Source organism: Falco cherrug, chromosome 3 (assembly GCF_023634085.1).
Source record: "Falco cherrug isolate bFalChe1 chromosome 3, bFalChe1.pri, whole genome shotgun sequence".
Classification (NCBI taxonomy): Eukaryota; Metazoa; Chordata; class Aves; order Falconiformes; family Falconidae; genus Falco; species Falco cherrug.
The window spans coordinates 110,911,535-110,925,632 of NC_073699.1; the positions used below are offsets into that span (position 1 = coordinate 110,911,535).

General features: G+C 47.8%; 1 protein-coding gene across 2 annotated transcripts in view; it reads right to left on the reverse strand.

Annotated features, from left to right (window-relative positions):
• FBXO42 (F-box protein 42) overlaps positions 1 to 14,098 on the reverse strand; it is a 48,247-nt gene that overhangs the window by 8,118 nt on the left and 26,031 nt on the right. The gene's annotated exons all lie outside the window — the stretch shown is intronic.

Sequence of the window (14,098 nt, forward strand, 5' to 3'; positions counted from 1 at the left end):
TATGGTAGGTGCAGCCCCGAGCAACTCCAAAAACGAATACCAAGTGCAGCTTAAAATAAAAATGAAGTGGGGAAAACAATACAAGGTGCCCAATTTGATGGGATTACCCAGATGAAAGGATAGGTTCGGATCGATATTGTTTGGGGAAATGTTGTAAAAGAGATGCACTGGAGTGAGCCAAAGGTTTGCACCATCCTGGGGGGAAGAGTTCTGGGGTTGCATCAAGGGGATAAATTTTGGGGAATTTTATTACAACAGAGGCAGATGAGACTAGAGCTACCAGTAACAACCAGGAGCCGCTACTGCCTGATCTGCTGGATTTCTCAAGCCACCTTAGCTCCAGCAAGGGAGGATGCTATTCTCCCTACAACTCCAGTGAGCTGATCACCATCATCGCCAGCTGATTCCATTTACACAAGATGCTAGGATAAACAAAAACAGGCCCACAGCCGCATTTCCAATTTCAAAGCTGAGAAATTAAAGTGAGCTCGTCCAGCAACCAGTGGATTTCAAGGTGCAAAGGAAGCCAAGCTCCCAGGTTCAAAAGCCGCCCGCAATCTGCACACCAAAGGCATATGAAACCTTCCTAGGGAAGGGCTCGGGGCTAATAGCCACCACCTGCACCAGCAAAAGAAGGGACAAGGCAATGATCCTGCTCCACTGTGGCTCAAGCCACGCTGGAAACACAGCAGCTGCCTGCCAAAGCCAGCTGCTCACTGTGAACAAATTATATTTCTTCAACAAATCAGGTCCCATCACAAGGACATGCTTAATTTGGTGGGCACATGAGCAATGGAGCACATTATAATCCCAAAGAAAAAGCTAGAGGGAGAAGCTGAATCTGCATAGTAAGGTATGAAAAGCAGCATGTGCTAGTGACTGGTGCTGGTGCTTCCCAAATGGTTTGTACCTCTGCAAAGTCAGAGTGTTTCAGTATAACCCACCTGCCGAAGAACAAAAGGCTGTGCAGGATTTCACCCCAAGGAGCTTGCGTTGCTTAGAGAGAGTCAAAGAGAAGCAGTAAAAAGCAAATTCCTTTTGAGAAAGGAAAAAAAAATGGACCCAGCTCTTGGATGTCACAGCAGAAACAAGGCTAAAAGGATGGCTTGGACTTAACGCACTCTGCCTCCGACTTACAAAAGCCCTGCCTCAGAGCTCTCCTCGCAGGAGTGGTACCCTGTCCTGTTGCTGTTTTAAACCATGTGCAGCTCTGGGGGAGCGGCATGCAGAATGCAGAGCTCCTGCTCTCCCCCGACCGCTCAGCAAGAGGGTGAAACCTGCTGCGCTGCCTCCAACTGACCGGCAGCAGCTGGCCTGATGCTCTGCCAGGATTTATTAGCCCGGCATTTAGGCTGGCAGACTTAAAGATGCCAAATCAGAGGTCCAAATCTGCAAACCTCATCAACCCCAGCACCATCATCTACCCTGGTCAAGGCATTACCTCGACTACACTCCATTATGTGAAGGTCCATCCCAAACTCACATGACAGCCTGAAATCCCTAAATCTTTCCCCTTCGATGGGAAGAGAAACCAGAGAAGGAAAATATAATAAATCCCTCTGCTTCCCAGGCCAGCCAGGATTTTTCCACAGCAGTCTGCAGATTTGCCCAAAAGCTTTCCCCCTGCCAGCAGTTTGCAAGGTTTCACAAAAGGCAGGCAACAAGCTGGTGAGCAGGGGTCCAGAGGCTGGAATACAGCGTGACCAGCAGAGGATGAGCATCCTGGCAATCCCAGTATTAGCATCGGATTTGGGAGACACCAAAGGAGAGCCCCTGTGAGAAGAGCGGACATCTCCCCAGCACATCGCACACCAGCTCTTTTCCAAGTCAAACCCCAACATTGAGGACTCACTGGTCAGCCGTCTCAGATCCAGCATCTGACATTCACCTGGTTTTATCCCCAAAATGTTCAAAACAGGGCACTGGGACTATGAATATTTTCAAGACCAGCTTTAGCTGGGCCTGCCTAAATGTTAAAGCTTTTAAGAGCCAGGAAAGTATCATCTTCCCTTACCAAAGCCACATGCAATTTAGTGTTCCCTCAAATCTGACTTAAAAAAAAATAAAATTCCTTGCTCAGAAGTAGACAGGAATTCAGTTTGTAAGAGTTTAAAGAAAAATTAAACAAGATGCGAGTTGTCTCCCCAGCAGGGAAACAAAACCTCTGTAGACACATACATCTGCTACCTACAAAACACCCCTCAGGTAGCAGGGGAAATATTTGTGCACAACTGGCAGGGTTTTTTGCAGTTTAGGGGCAGTATGTAACCAAACCACAGCAGCCCCCCTGACGTTTCCACACAGAAAAGTTTCCACTGTGCTCTCAGTGTTGCAATCCCACCCTGCAATAACACAGACCCATGGTACAAGCCCAGTCAAACCCACGGCGTCAAACCAAAGGTCTGGTTTCCTGCAGTCTTTACAAGGTGGAGGCAGAAATCCCCGCCGTGGAGGATAAGTCACCTCCAAGCTTTTGCAATGTTATAGTCTTTTTTTTTTTTTTTTTTTTTTTTAAGCCAGGAAATTCTTACATGCTGTGACTCCGAGCCCGATAAAGCTGTTGAAAAGAGGTAGTGTCCTCTGAACCCTGTGCAACAGGATTACTGAGTCACTCTGTGCTAATGCTTGGCAAAAATGTCCTTACACAGCAAGCTGAGCAAACAGCAATGAGATAAGAGTGCCAGAACACCCCGGAGCTTCGCCCCCTTATCTCTTAATAGCTGCAAATAAGCACCACTGCAATTCATGCACCTCGATGCTGCAGGAGAGGTTTTATTGGAGTCCACCCTGGGTGTTTCTCACCAGCAGCATCGCTCCGAGGTGCTGTGAGGTCATGCCATGTTCCCCTTCGCAATCATCTCACCTGGTTTTGGGAAATGCAAATTTGGCCCTGCGGTAAAGGGTGCCGCTGTTGCAAAAGCTGTTTTTCCCTCTAGGTGGGTGGAATCAAAAAGCCAGCCAGCAATCCACCTCTCTCTGCTTTAATATTTGGGTTTTTTTGCCCCCCCCGCCCCTTCAGTGATACTGTACCCTGTAGACTTTCAAGTGATTTGAGTAACAGCCTGACATCCTACACAAAACAGCTCTGATGCCAATTAAAGAGCTCAGCGCTTGCAGAGAAAGGGTTGATCAGCTCCTGTGACTTGTCTTCCCTCCAGGAGGCAAACGGAGGGATGGAAATTGCTGTATCAGACTACACAACGCCATAATAACCAGCTAATTGTAGGGAAGGGACCGAGGTATGTGTGGGTTAGCGGAGAAGCGTGCCCCAGCTCTGCTGAGCTCCACACTTTTTGCTCAAGTCACGCTCCCGTTTTGTTTGCCACAGCACGAGGGAGGCAGCAGAGGCATTTCAGACGTCCGAGAACCCCCAAATTATTGGCATTTCAGGAAATGGCTGCTGTGTAATTTGGTGAGGTTATAGCTACCACGGGGCTAAAAAAACCTCAACCATCCTTTAAAGAGTATCCTGTGGGCACAGGCAGAAAAGTCTACTGGAGTAAATGCAAAAAGCTCAGCGCTGGGAAGAGCAGGGCTACGCTCGTCTTGGAATTTGCTGCAAAGAGAATGCAACTTCTTACTGAAAACAAAACACCTACCTACTGAAAACCCCAGTATAACACACAAAGGGACATTCAGTCCGGCTCTTTCCATCTTCCTTTTAACCAGCCCTTCCCTCACTTGCTGTCTTCCCCCTTATTTTCATTTGCAAGCCGTCGGTTCCTGCACTACGCTTTCTTTACACAAGAAGTGCGCTCTTCTCCCTTGTTCTGGTAAATCCAGTGCTTAATGCCAAACTCGCTAAATATTTCAAGTCAGGAATAAATATTCACCTTTTGGATCGCAAACAAGCATGAGCTAGTGCTTCGTCATTCCGCATGCCTACCGGATTTAAGGAGATTTTTTTACTGCAGCTGCTTTTGTGAAAGATGTAAAATCAGGCTACGCAGCGCGAGGGTTTAAAGAGTCTTTGAAAGGACGTCACGCTGGCTAGGGTATAGACTGCAAAGGGAATATTGCGTGTTTAGTCTCGAGTATTGCATACGTAACCTTGGTGGACAGGGTCCTTCAGGCAAAGGCTTCAAGAAGGCAAACCTCGAGTCGGGAAGCGTGCCTGCTGGCTGGGTTGCCTTGGAAGGAGCTCTTGCCGATAGATGTCAGCATAGCCTGCCCGAAGCCTCTCAGCAGGACCTTTCCGAAGGCTCCTCAAAGCTCCTTCCCCAGCTGATAAGAATGATCTAGCCATGGGATAGCAGGGTTTTCTTGCACTGACCCCAAAACGGAGGTGCCCCTGATGATGGATGTACCTGCCAAGGAAGGATGGCTTTGTGAGGGACCCGGGAGGAGAAAGGAGTAAGTTGATACAAAATGACCAGGGAGCTCATGGTCAGAGAAACCTCTATCGCACCTCGGTACTTCCCGCGCCTCTCGCCGAGGGCAACGGCCGGGATGACAGCACCAGCCTCAGGCAGGAGCTGATTTCAGGCTATCAGCTTCCTCTCTGGTGCAATGCATTAATTATATCCGAGACAACACCAATGTAAACAACCAGTGTGTATGTGGCTGGGGCGCCTGCTTGCATATTTTTAAGCCTCCTTTCCTGAAAAGGAAAGAAAATAGGTGGTTTCACAGATGCCTTGGCTGTTCTCACAGCCTCCTGACACTTTGCAAATACCTTGGCTCCAGTCAGCCAAACTCCGACAAGCAGGTATCTGCAAGAAATTAAATTCTCCACAGGGCTGTGAAACCAACTGTCAGGAAAAACACAGACCCCTGAAAGTAAAACAAATAAAAAAACCTCTTTATAGAAAAAATAAACTCTTGCAAAATCAACCCTAAGTTCTGCTGAGGGAAGTACTGGTTTGAAAGATTACAGGCTTGCACTTTGAGACCATGAAGAAGCAAATTGTTCTCCAAGCGCTGGCTTTCCCAGGTGGAGGAAGGAGTTTGGCAAGAGAAAGATTTCTGCTCATCATTTCAACAGCAGGTACCCAACTCTCAGATGTGTGAGACCTTCAGAAGTTTCCAAACTCATTGGGAGCTACCAGATGCTAAGCACCACCACCAAGACTCCACTAGTTATTTGCCTATATAAGGACTCCTAACCCCACAAACCTATTTTTACAGATTATGGACTTCTTATTTACCAACAGGGCTACAAATAGTTTTCCCCAATTTTGGTATAGCACACTCGTCGGTAGTATTTTCAGATGGCCTAGGGGTCATGTTTAAAATGAGCGCGTGCTACCCGCGATGCTGAAAAGTGGTGTGCATCAGCCAGCCCTCGCCCAGTCCCTGCTCGAGGCTACCTTTGTGCATCACAAACGGGCACCAGGGAGGCTAAAAATTCTCTGCATCCTTCCCGGAGGCTGATAAAGGCAATAGTGGGAAAAATTCTTCCATTAAATCTCGGGAGGGATCTGCGCCCAGGGAGCTTTTCTCTGAGAATCTAAATCCGACAAAGTTAAAGCAACAAGCTATTTTTCATGCCGTTCTGCTCAATCCATGCTGATAGTGTCTTAAGAAGGGCTGCTCCACACAGACACATGCAAGAAAGCTTCTAGAGTGACAACTGCCATACAGGCTGATTTAAAATCCTGAATAAATCCCTCTACCTTTCATCATTCAGGAGACAAGAGTTTTATCGAAACCATTCCTTATTGAGGCTCTTGCTCTATGAGATGCGCAGACTTGCTGACTTTACCATGGCAAGGTCGCCAGCTCCCGTTTGAGTAAGCACTCCCGAAAAACTCCTGGCAGCTCTGCTGACCAGCTGGATGTCTCCTTTTGAACACAAGACAGACAGGGTGGCAGCCAGTGAAATGCAACAAGGAAAGGCAAGTAAAACCAGCTCCCCTCTTTCAGGGCTGTCTTGACTGCAGCCTACACAGAGACCCAGGTTCTCTGTGTCAGGGATCTCAACAAAAGGAATTCAGCATCCTATGGACTAAAACAAACCCACAGGCTCAGGGATGAATGGATGCATGGGATCTCCTTGCCTGACTCCACTTCTGCACCAAAGTACAGATGCTCAGCTTACCTCTTGCCTTATAGAGGACCACAAGTCCCTGGACCTGTACTGAGGGAAGAGGAAAACCTGATCATCGCTTAAAACATCAACTTCCCTTCGAGCCACCTCTCTCCCAGCTTCCTCTGTTGCTTTTTCCCTTTCGTACTCCCCCGCATCAGGCTGAACTGTCCGAGGCAGGATAGCAGGGCATCCAAAGGGTAAAGCATCTTCCCCTGTGGAAGCGCCATGGTCAGACATGCCTGGCTGACCTGCTGACAAAAGCAGGCGAGCCACCGCTCCGAGAAGCAAATTTCCCACAGCAGGGACTGTTTTCCCCTCCATGTTTCACCTACGGATAAAAATTTGCTGAATTTCCAATGATCACGGTGCACTGAAAGCAGGGAACAGGAGAAAGAAACTACCAGTTGTTTTGGCTTGCTGATGTAAAACCATCTTTACCAAGTCTCCAAGCACCACTGTGACAGCTCGTTAGACAAAAGCTGGCTCTGCTGCCACTGGTCCCAAGTCCTGGGCCCATTCCCACCTCCATGTGCAGGCGGGCGGGTTGGCATCTTCAAAGCGATTTCTGCCTGCCTCCGGCACCGCATTCCTGCGATGACGCACATGCTGATGCTGAAGAGGCAACAACAGTAGCATCCCAGCATCCCTGTGGACAAGGTGAGGACCAGTCACTCCTTATTTTAATTGCTGAACAGGCTCTGTCCCCCATCCTCAAGCTGTAAGAGAGGAATGAAGTTATGGAGTGACTTTATGACCTCTGCAGATATTGGGAGCAATTGGAAATGCTCCAGGAACGCGGCTCGGGTGCACTGATAAGGATAACTTACTGAAGGCCAGCTGGAGCAAGGGGCAGGCGGCAGCCAGGCATGATTCAGGGATGGAGGAATGGAGAAAGCCACACAGCAAGATGGTTTTCAGGTGCGGTGCTCAATAGGAGGCACAGGTATATTTTTTACCCTGGTAGCAGTAGTTCACATCCAATTCCCATCACACTGAGCAGCTGAAGAGTTTAAGGGCTTTACTTCTGAAGCATTTAAACAACCGGTCTCTCCAAGCAGCTGCCTTTTTTTTGTAGGGAACAGATTTCCCAGGCAGAAAGCCTCCAAGAGCCCTGGGAAGAAGAGAGGAATCTTTTGGCTTTTCCTGCCTGTGCAGGATAGATCCTTGCAAACAGCAGATCACATGCCAAATTTGCACATGCACTTTCTACCTCTGCATCCCTGGTGTAATCCATGCAATGCTGCTGGGTCAGCTATGGCAGGGTGTCCATCCCATGGGGCAAGAGCTACCCCGTGCACAAGAAGCAACGCTGGATGAGCAAAATTTGGAAGACAATGGATTGAGATGACAAGCTGATCAGAGGTTAAAGCACAAACAGTCAGAGAGGCCACGAGAACGGCGGAAGACAGGGCCCAGGCAAATCAAAGGGAGGGTAGATGTGCGTTGTAAACCTAAACCCACTCAGATTAGGCACCTAATCACTGCCACAGAGCAGTCCTATTGAAACCAAACAGCGATGGATTAATCCTGGAAACCAGCCTTCCACGCACAAGCAGTGCTTTCCCAATGAGGTGTCACAGCTTTTGAAAAAAAACACCCCAAAACCAAAACCTCAAACCTTCACCTGCTGATTCTTCATCTCTTGCCCTTGAAATATTTCATATTTAATAACACACATTTCACAAGAGATTTTTCAAAACCACCCAAGCAAAGAAAGAAGAAATTAGCATCCTGTCTGCCTCGCACAGGCTAACTGAGGGACCAAAAGGCACTGAGAAACCCCCGAGCACTGCAGAGCCAGAGCTCAGAGCCTGCCAAACGAGCTCTGGGCTCGCTCTCTGGAAGGGCAGTAATGAAGTTTAAACTCTATATTCAAAGATGTTGCTTCCTTCGGAGAGCAGGGCATAGCCTGCTGTTTCCAAGTGCAGCAAACCCAGCTCCCACTCCCTGCAATGTTATGTTTTGCAATATAAATTGTTTAACACTTGCACAGACACGGTTTTCACCTAGGAGCAGCAGGCTACTGCCCTGCATACCTGCAACGAGACGATCTCGACATCTTGTGCTTTGCAGCATTTCTGTACGTACTGCCAGTTAGATTTCTCTAGTTACCAGGATGCTTCTTCAAAAGATGCACTTTGCCTCTTTATTTCTGCCCTGCAGGTTGAATTTCAGAAAGGTTTCATATCCTTCAGTGCTCCCTGTCACTCCCAGCCTGACAGGACAACACCAGGCTGGAGGGTACAGGTGTCAAAGGCTACTACCACTCTGCAGGAGTGCTTACTCACCTCCTTGTAAACCTGTGAGCCCAAAGAGGGGAAAAGCACTCAATATATTTAAATCACAGAAAGCAATGCCAAGCAACCCATGCTGCGACAGTGTCAGTCCCAAAGGATGGGACAGAACGAAGCCCAGAAACTTGTGTTTTTGTCTCAAGAAGGGCAGCAATTAGGTCTGCAATAAGAAGCTCCAGTCAGGCAGAGTTTTCAACGGGGTCAAGTCACTCCGGACTTGAGGGCTCAAAGAGCATTTTGATCATGGTGGGAAAGTCAGGGAGGGTTTTGATGATAACATGGAAAGTTTTAGCTCTGCAAAGGCAGAAGTATGCCCAACTGCTACTAAATTCAAAGGGCGATGAGGAAGAAACAAAGCAGATCAGGAAAAGAGCTGGAGAAAAGCTTTCCTCTCTTCCAGGCTGCATTTAATACTACGACAGCAGAAAGACACCGTACATACTGCAAGGGATTTCCATCCGTTCCATTAACCTGTTCTACTTTGAAGTATCAGACACCCGCAGCCAGCAGCTGCAGTCATAATTAGAGACGTTATTCTGTGCCAGGTATCAACTTTTCACTTCTTTTGATTCCCAGGAGGCCAGCAGCTATGACATGGCTTCAGTGTGCTCAAGGTGATCCCAAACTTTTATTAAAAGTTAGGCGTGCCTTCAATTAAAAAGTGCTGTTCAACACCGCAGCAAGTTCAGAAACCCACGGGTACATGAAAACCCTTTTGCTGCCCTCCCCTCAAGGGCTGTAAGTGGAAATGAGTTGGGCTAAATTTTGGAAGTTTATTTTCAAAACCTGCTTCTCCTGGTTTCCGTCTTTGTGTATGGGGGAATTGTTTGTTTTGCTAAGAAACATCTCGCAATTGAAGTCTTGGGGACCAGCAGCAGTCCCCAGACAAAAAGTGCTGCTTGAGAGGCTACCAGCATGGTCAGGTCAGGATTTTGTAGGGCTTTTTTTAATACCCAAAGCAAGGATGTGCCTTGGATCGCTTGCCGAGTTACCACAAGGCAAGTCACTCTGCAATGGGAACAGAAGAACTGCAATACAGGGATCAGGGCAGAATAATTCAGCAATGAGTCTCAGCTGGTTACTGCTGTTCAGAAAAAAGAAGAGGCAAAACACAACCAAGGACTGAACAATCTGCGATCTCAAGAGATCTTCAGACACAGTGGGTTTTAAATCCAAACATGAGGAGGTTTCCACTACTATAACAACTGTTTACTCTTTAGAAATCCCACCATTCCCCATGGACTGCCCTGCAGCCACAGGTCCTGTCCGTTATTTAAGCTGTGGATGAAGGTGCTGCACCAATGTGCGGATGCGAAGGGCTGGACATCTGCTGGATCTCAGCTGCATGACCACCTGCCTTCCTTGGGAAGTCCAGTCCTGCGCTGTGGCTCACATCTTCTTCCAGCTCCACAAAGCTCACACTGCTGAGGCCACGAACAAGGAAGCTCACTCCAGATTGGGACCAGCATTATGAAACTTCACCAACTGTTTTGAAAACTTACCGCTGTTTTCTGTAAGGAGATGATGAAAACGGGGCATTTTGTTTTGCTGGAGGCAAGGGTTTTGCACAGCTTTGTCAAGGCTAAACCACTCCACTTGTGCTCGACAACTAACAGGCAGGTTTCTCTTCCAGCCAAGAGAGCCTCCCACCGCACAGGGACCACATCTGATACAATCACCTGGGGCAGGTGACAGCAGAGACTCTCCTACCTCCTTTGGGCTGTTAGTTTTGTTGACACAACACCATCAAAGGCACCTTCCCCTCAGCTCACAAGGGGAAACCTGATCCTCAAACTCCAGCAGCTCCCACTCAAAGCACAGAGGGGACCTGGGGGAAGAACAGAGCCAAGAGGAATGGATGTGGGAGAGGGGTTTTTTTTGCACACTTACTGTGCTGTGTTAAGGCTACCCGGGAGGTTTTAAGTGCAAACTTCAGGCTGAAGGTCTCTACTTATTTTCAGGCTGAAGAAGGGAAGATCAGCTGCTCTGATGCAGCTACATCTTGACACTGTGAACGCGGACAGAAAGGATCAGAGTATCTAATGAACAAGTTTGGCCTCCAAGCCTGATTTTGTCCTAAAATTCTGAGAAAGAGATGAGAAGCTTTCCCACCTCTCCAGTGAAAGCAAATGCAGCACGACTGTAGGGAGACAAAAACACCAGGAAACAAGTCCTGGGGAGTTCTACCCCCCCAGCGGAAGGGTGGATGCAGGGCCGGCTGCACGGCGAGCCTTTTCACAGCAAACAGGAAAAGTGGAGCCGCAAGTCTCCTAAACTCCCCTGATATCAGAGTGGGATATCACGGCCTGGCAGTGGGAAAACACACTGTGTCAAGGGCAGGGACTGGGGTCTTTCCAGCTTTCTCGCCTTCCCAGGTAGCTGCAGGGAAGACGGAAGAAAAGCAGGGGATCACACTTGGCTGAGGACAAAGCAGAAACAACAGGAAGGATGCACAGATCCTGTAGGACTTCAGCTAGCACCCCTCTCCCTGCAAAGACCCAGTCCTTATATCATCATTCTGTACTTTATAAGCACAGTAAAGGCCTCAGTTTTAAAAAGAAAAGCTTTCCACCTTTGTCCCCTAAGCCTCCGGGAACACTGTCAAAAACTACTGGAATTTTTATATTTCTGATTTAAAAACAGTATTTCCCAGTTTAGTGTACAGTTCTGACAGACAGAGGCAAACTGCCGGGCTCCTGAGGAATATAAACTAACAAATACAGGAAGAGAGAAAGTCTGCAGAAACACACAGTCTGAAATAGCACAGGCAGGCCAGATGGATAACTGCCTGGGGATATGCTCTCAATTCTACCTATAAATTATCCACTGCAGCCTGAGGATGACACAAGCAGGAGACACAGACGACGACAAAGGGTCTGGGTCTGTGCTGATGGCCGAGGCAGCCTCTCCCAGGACCTGCCAGCAGTTTTCATCGCACAGAGATGGAAGGATCAAGAGTGTTTCACAGACCTGCATGGAAATAGGAAAAATCCCTGCCACCAGCGCCGCAGATCCAGGGCTGGATCCTGGGTTAGCTGACTCTAGGCGAGGGCTTTGGTGCGGGGTTGCTGACGCTATGGGAACCCCTGCAGCAATTACCCATTGCATTAAGTCCTGGGAATCTCTGTTTCAAATGGATTTTGGTTTCTTCCCTGGCTGTTTCAGCTGCACGAGAGGTTGTTTCTTGGGGAGGGGGCGGGGGGATGGGACACTACAGGACCAGAGGACTATCACCGCCAAAGTCATCTTGCCTGCACCCTCGTTGCGAGAGTGGCGTGCTGCAGCTTGAGTTACAGAGGAGTCGAGACTAACCCTTGCCTCTAGCTGGATAAACAGACTCCAGCGTAAACCACCTCCAGTCCTCCATCAAGTTCTCTGTGCAGATAGGCTAAAAATCAAAGAAATGCCTGGATTAATTATGCAAATAAAGGTTTTAAAAAAAAAAAAGCATCCCCAACACACGGAGAAAGGCACCTGCCTCCCAGGGACCACCTATCCTGGGATAACATTGCAGGCTTCCCACATAATACGGGCCATTAATTATCACTCCCCTCCTGCTCCAGTAAAACTCTTAATGTGGGAGTGGAAGAGGTGGAAAGTAGCTCCAAAAGTGGCCAGAAGAGCTTGGGGGAGAAGAGTTTAGAGGCATTCCTGTTCACGTTCCTAAAATAAGAGATCCTGCTGCCTTAGAGCCTCCTTTGTAGAGCATTAAACTCCACCAGCAAAAAAACACTACATAAAAGCTAGGCATTAACTCTCTTGTTCTGCTCCAGCCTAATAAGTAGAAAGTCAATGCCATTGTTTTAGATCCAAGCAAAAAAATACTTTGAAACCTCAAAAATTAGGATTTTTTAAAAACAATTATCTCCCTCCTCTGTCTCTGAGACTGAAGAAACACGGGCCAATTATTTCTTTGAAGGCTAAATATTTACTCCTAGATGAAGTGCAGCAGCTCAGGCTGGAGATGAATTATCCAGCGCTCATGTCATCTAATGCCTGCAAGTAAGAAAACCCAAACGAAAACAGGTATGAACAAACAACAACAACAACAACAAAAGAGGGTGTTTTCTCCTGGAAAAGCCCTTCAGAGAGGAAAAAAGGATTAAGTTGTTTCAGCTCACCTGAGCTGCATCTAAAGCATTTAGCATCACCCTGGCACCACGCTCCCACTCCCTTTAGGTCTCGTTAGATAAGATGCCCATGCTTAATGAGGGCATAAGTAGAGCGTGATCAAACCTCTTTGAGCAAGAATGAGCCTTGTGGAAAAGCTGCTGTCTTATTCTGGGGCAAGACCTACCCTACAGAGTCTATAGGGCCAGGTGTGGGAACTCCTCCTCAGCCTCCACAAGCAATTAGCCTGCACACACAGCAAGTGTTAAATCAATCAACGTCAGCTCTTCTTTTAAAAAGATCCCTCCTGCCTTATTTACATCTGACTCCCAAGTTTCAAAGCTCTCTGCTTTTGCCCCCTCCAGTCACTATTCTTTCCCAGGCAGTGGGTGCCAACCCTCTGGTTAAGGGCACACAGGAAAAAAAAAAAAAAAAAACCACCCAAAAAAAGCGCACAGCTATGTGTAAGAAACCACCACCGGCACAAGCGTGGGGTGACTCATCTTCTCTGAAGACCAAGGAACAAGAGCGCTCTCTGTTCGGTGAGACTGCCTGAAGTTTCAGTTGTGATCCCATCTCGCTACAGGCGCTCATGACAGCATGCAGAAATATTTCCTCGGGGGATCTTCCCATGGGACTTAACTCTGACACATATTCCCACAGGACTCGTTCTTTTAAAAGTGTTATTTGTTAGTAAGGCAGTGGGAATTTGACTTTGCGAAATACCAAGAGAGTGACTGAGCAAAGCTGGGTGCCGACGGCTGGACTCGTTAACTGCGAGTCGTGCCCCACATTCAATCCGACGGAAGAACTCGCTGGGCTGCAAGAATAGACGTCCTGGGTCAGAGCAGAGGTCTGCATCGCCCGGTATCCTGTTTATGCTACCCATGGCCTCTTCTCTACCCCTGAGTAGAGGGAGAGTGCTACGGCAGGGGAGGAGGAAGAGCAAGAGCCACTTTCCACATACGTGTAAGGCTGTGGTTTGTTTTCTTCCTCCATTTTAAGTCCATGACTGCTTAATTCTCACCTATAGGCATCAGAGTGCACGCGCAGACGCAAAAAAATCAAATCAAAACATTAACAGTTGCGCGGACTGATATCCAGTGAGCGGTCATCAAGCAATAAGTTACATGTTAACATTTCAAAGTTTCTGAGAATTGGTCAAATGTCACATCTGCATTTTGGAGGACTTTATATAAGAAAAAAGTGTCAGACAAGAAAATATTACTTTAAACAATAATGATGTAACCCATGATACTTAGAGCACACGAAGCAGGGTTAGAGCGAGCCTGCACCCAAGCAGACCAGCCCACAAGGAGTGCTTGGTGGATGCTGAGCTCCTTTTCTTCTTCCTACTCTTTGTTAATGTAAAGCTTTTGCTGAAATGGCTAGTTTAATACTGACTTCCCCCCCAGGAGCTTCCCCCAATTCTTCTGCTTTTCTCAAAGTTATTTTAGTCAAAATCAGAAATATAGAGGAAAACAAGTGTGCCGTGTGTGACAAAATTTTGAGTACAAAAACCAGTGTGGGAAATAATTTGTGGCATTTTCCTGCCCTGCTCAGAGCGCACGGACTGCAGGAATGTACCTGTTTTCCCACGCTCTCCTGGTTGCTGTGGGCAGCCCGCACAGGCATGTCTCCTCCACTCCTCAAAATACCTGAA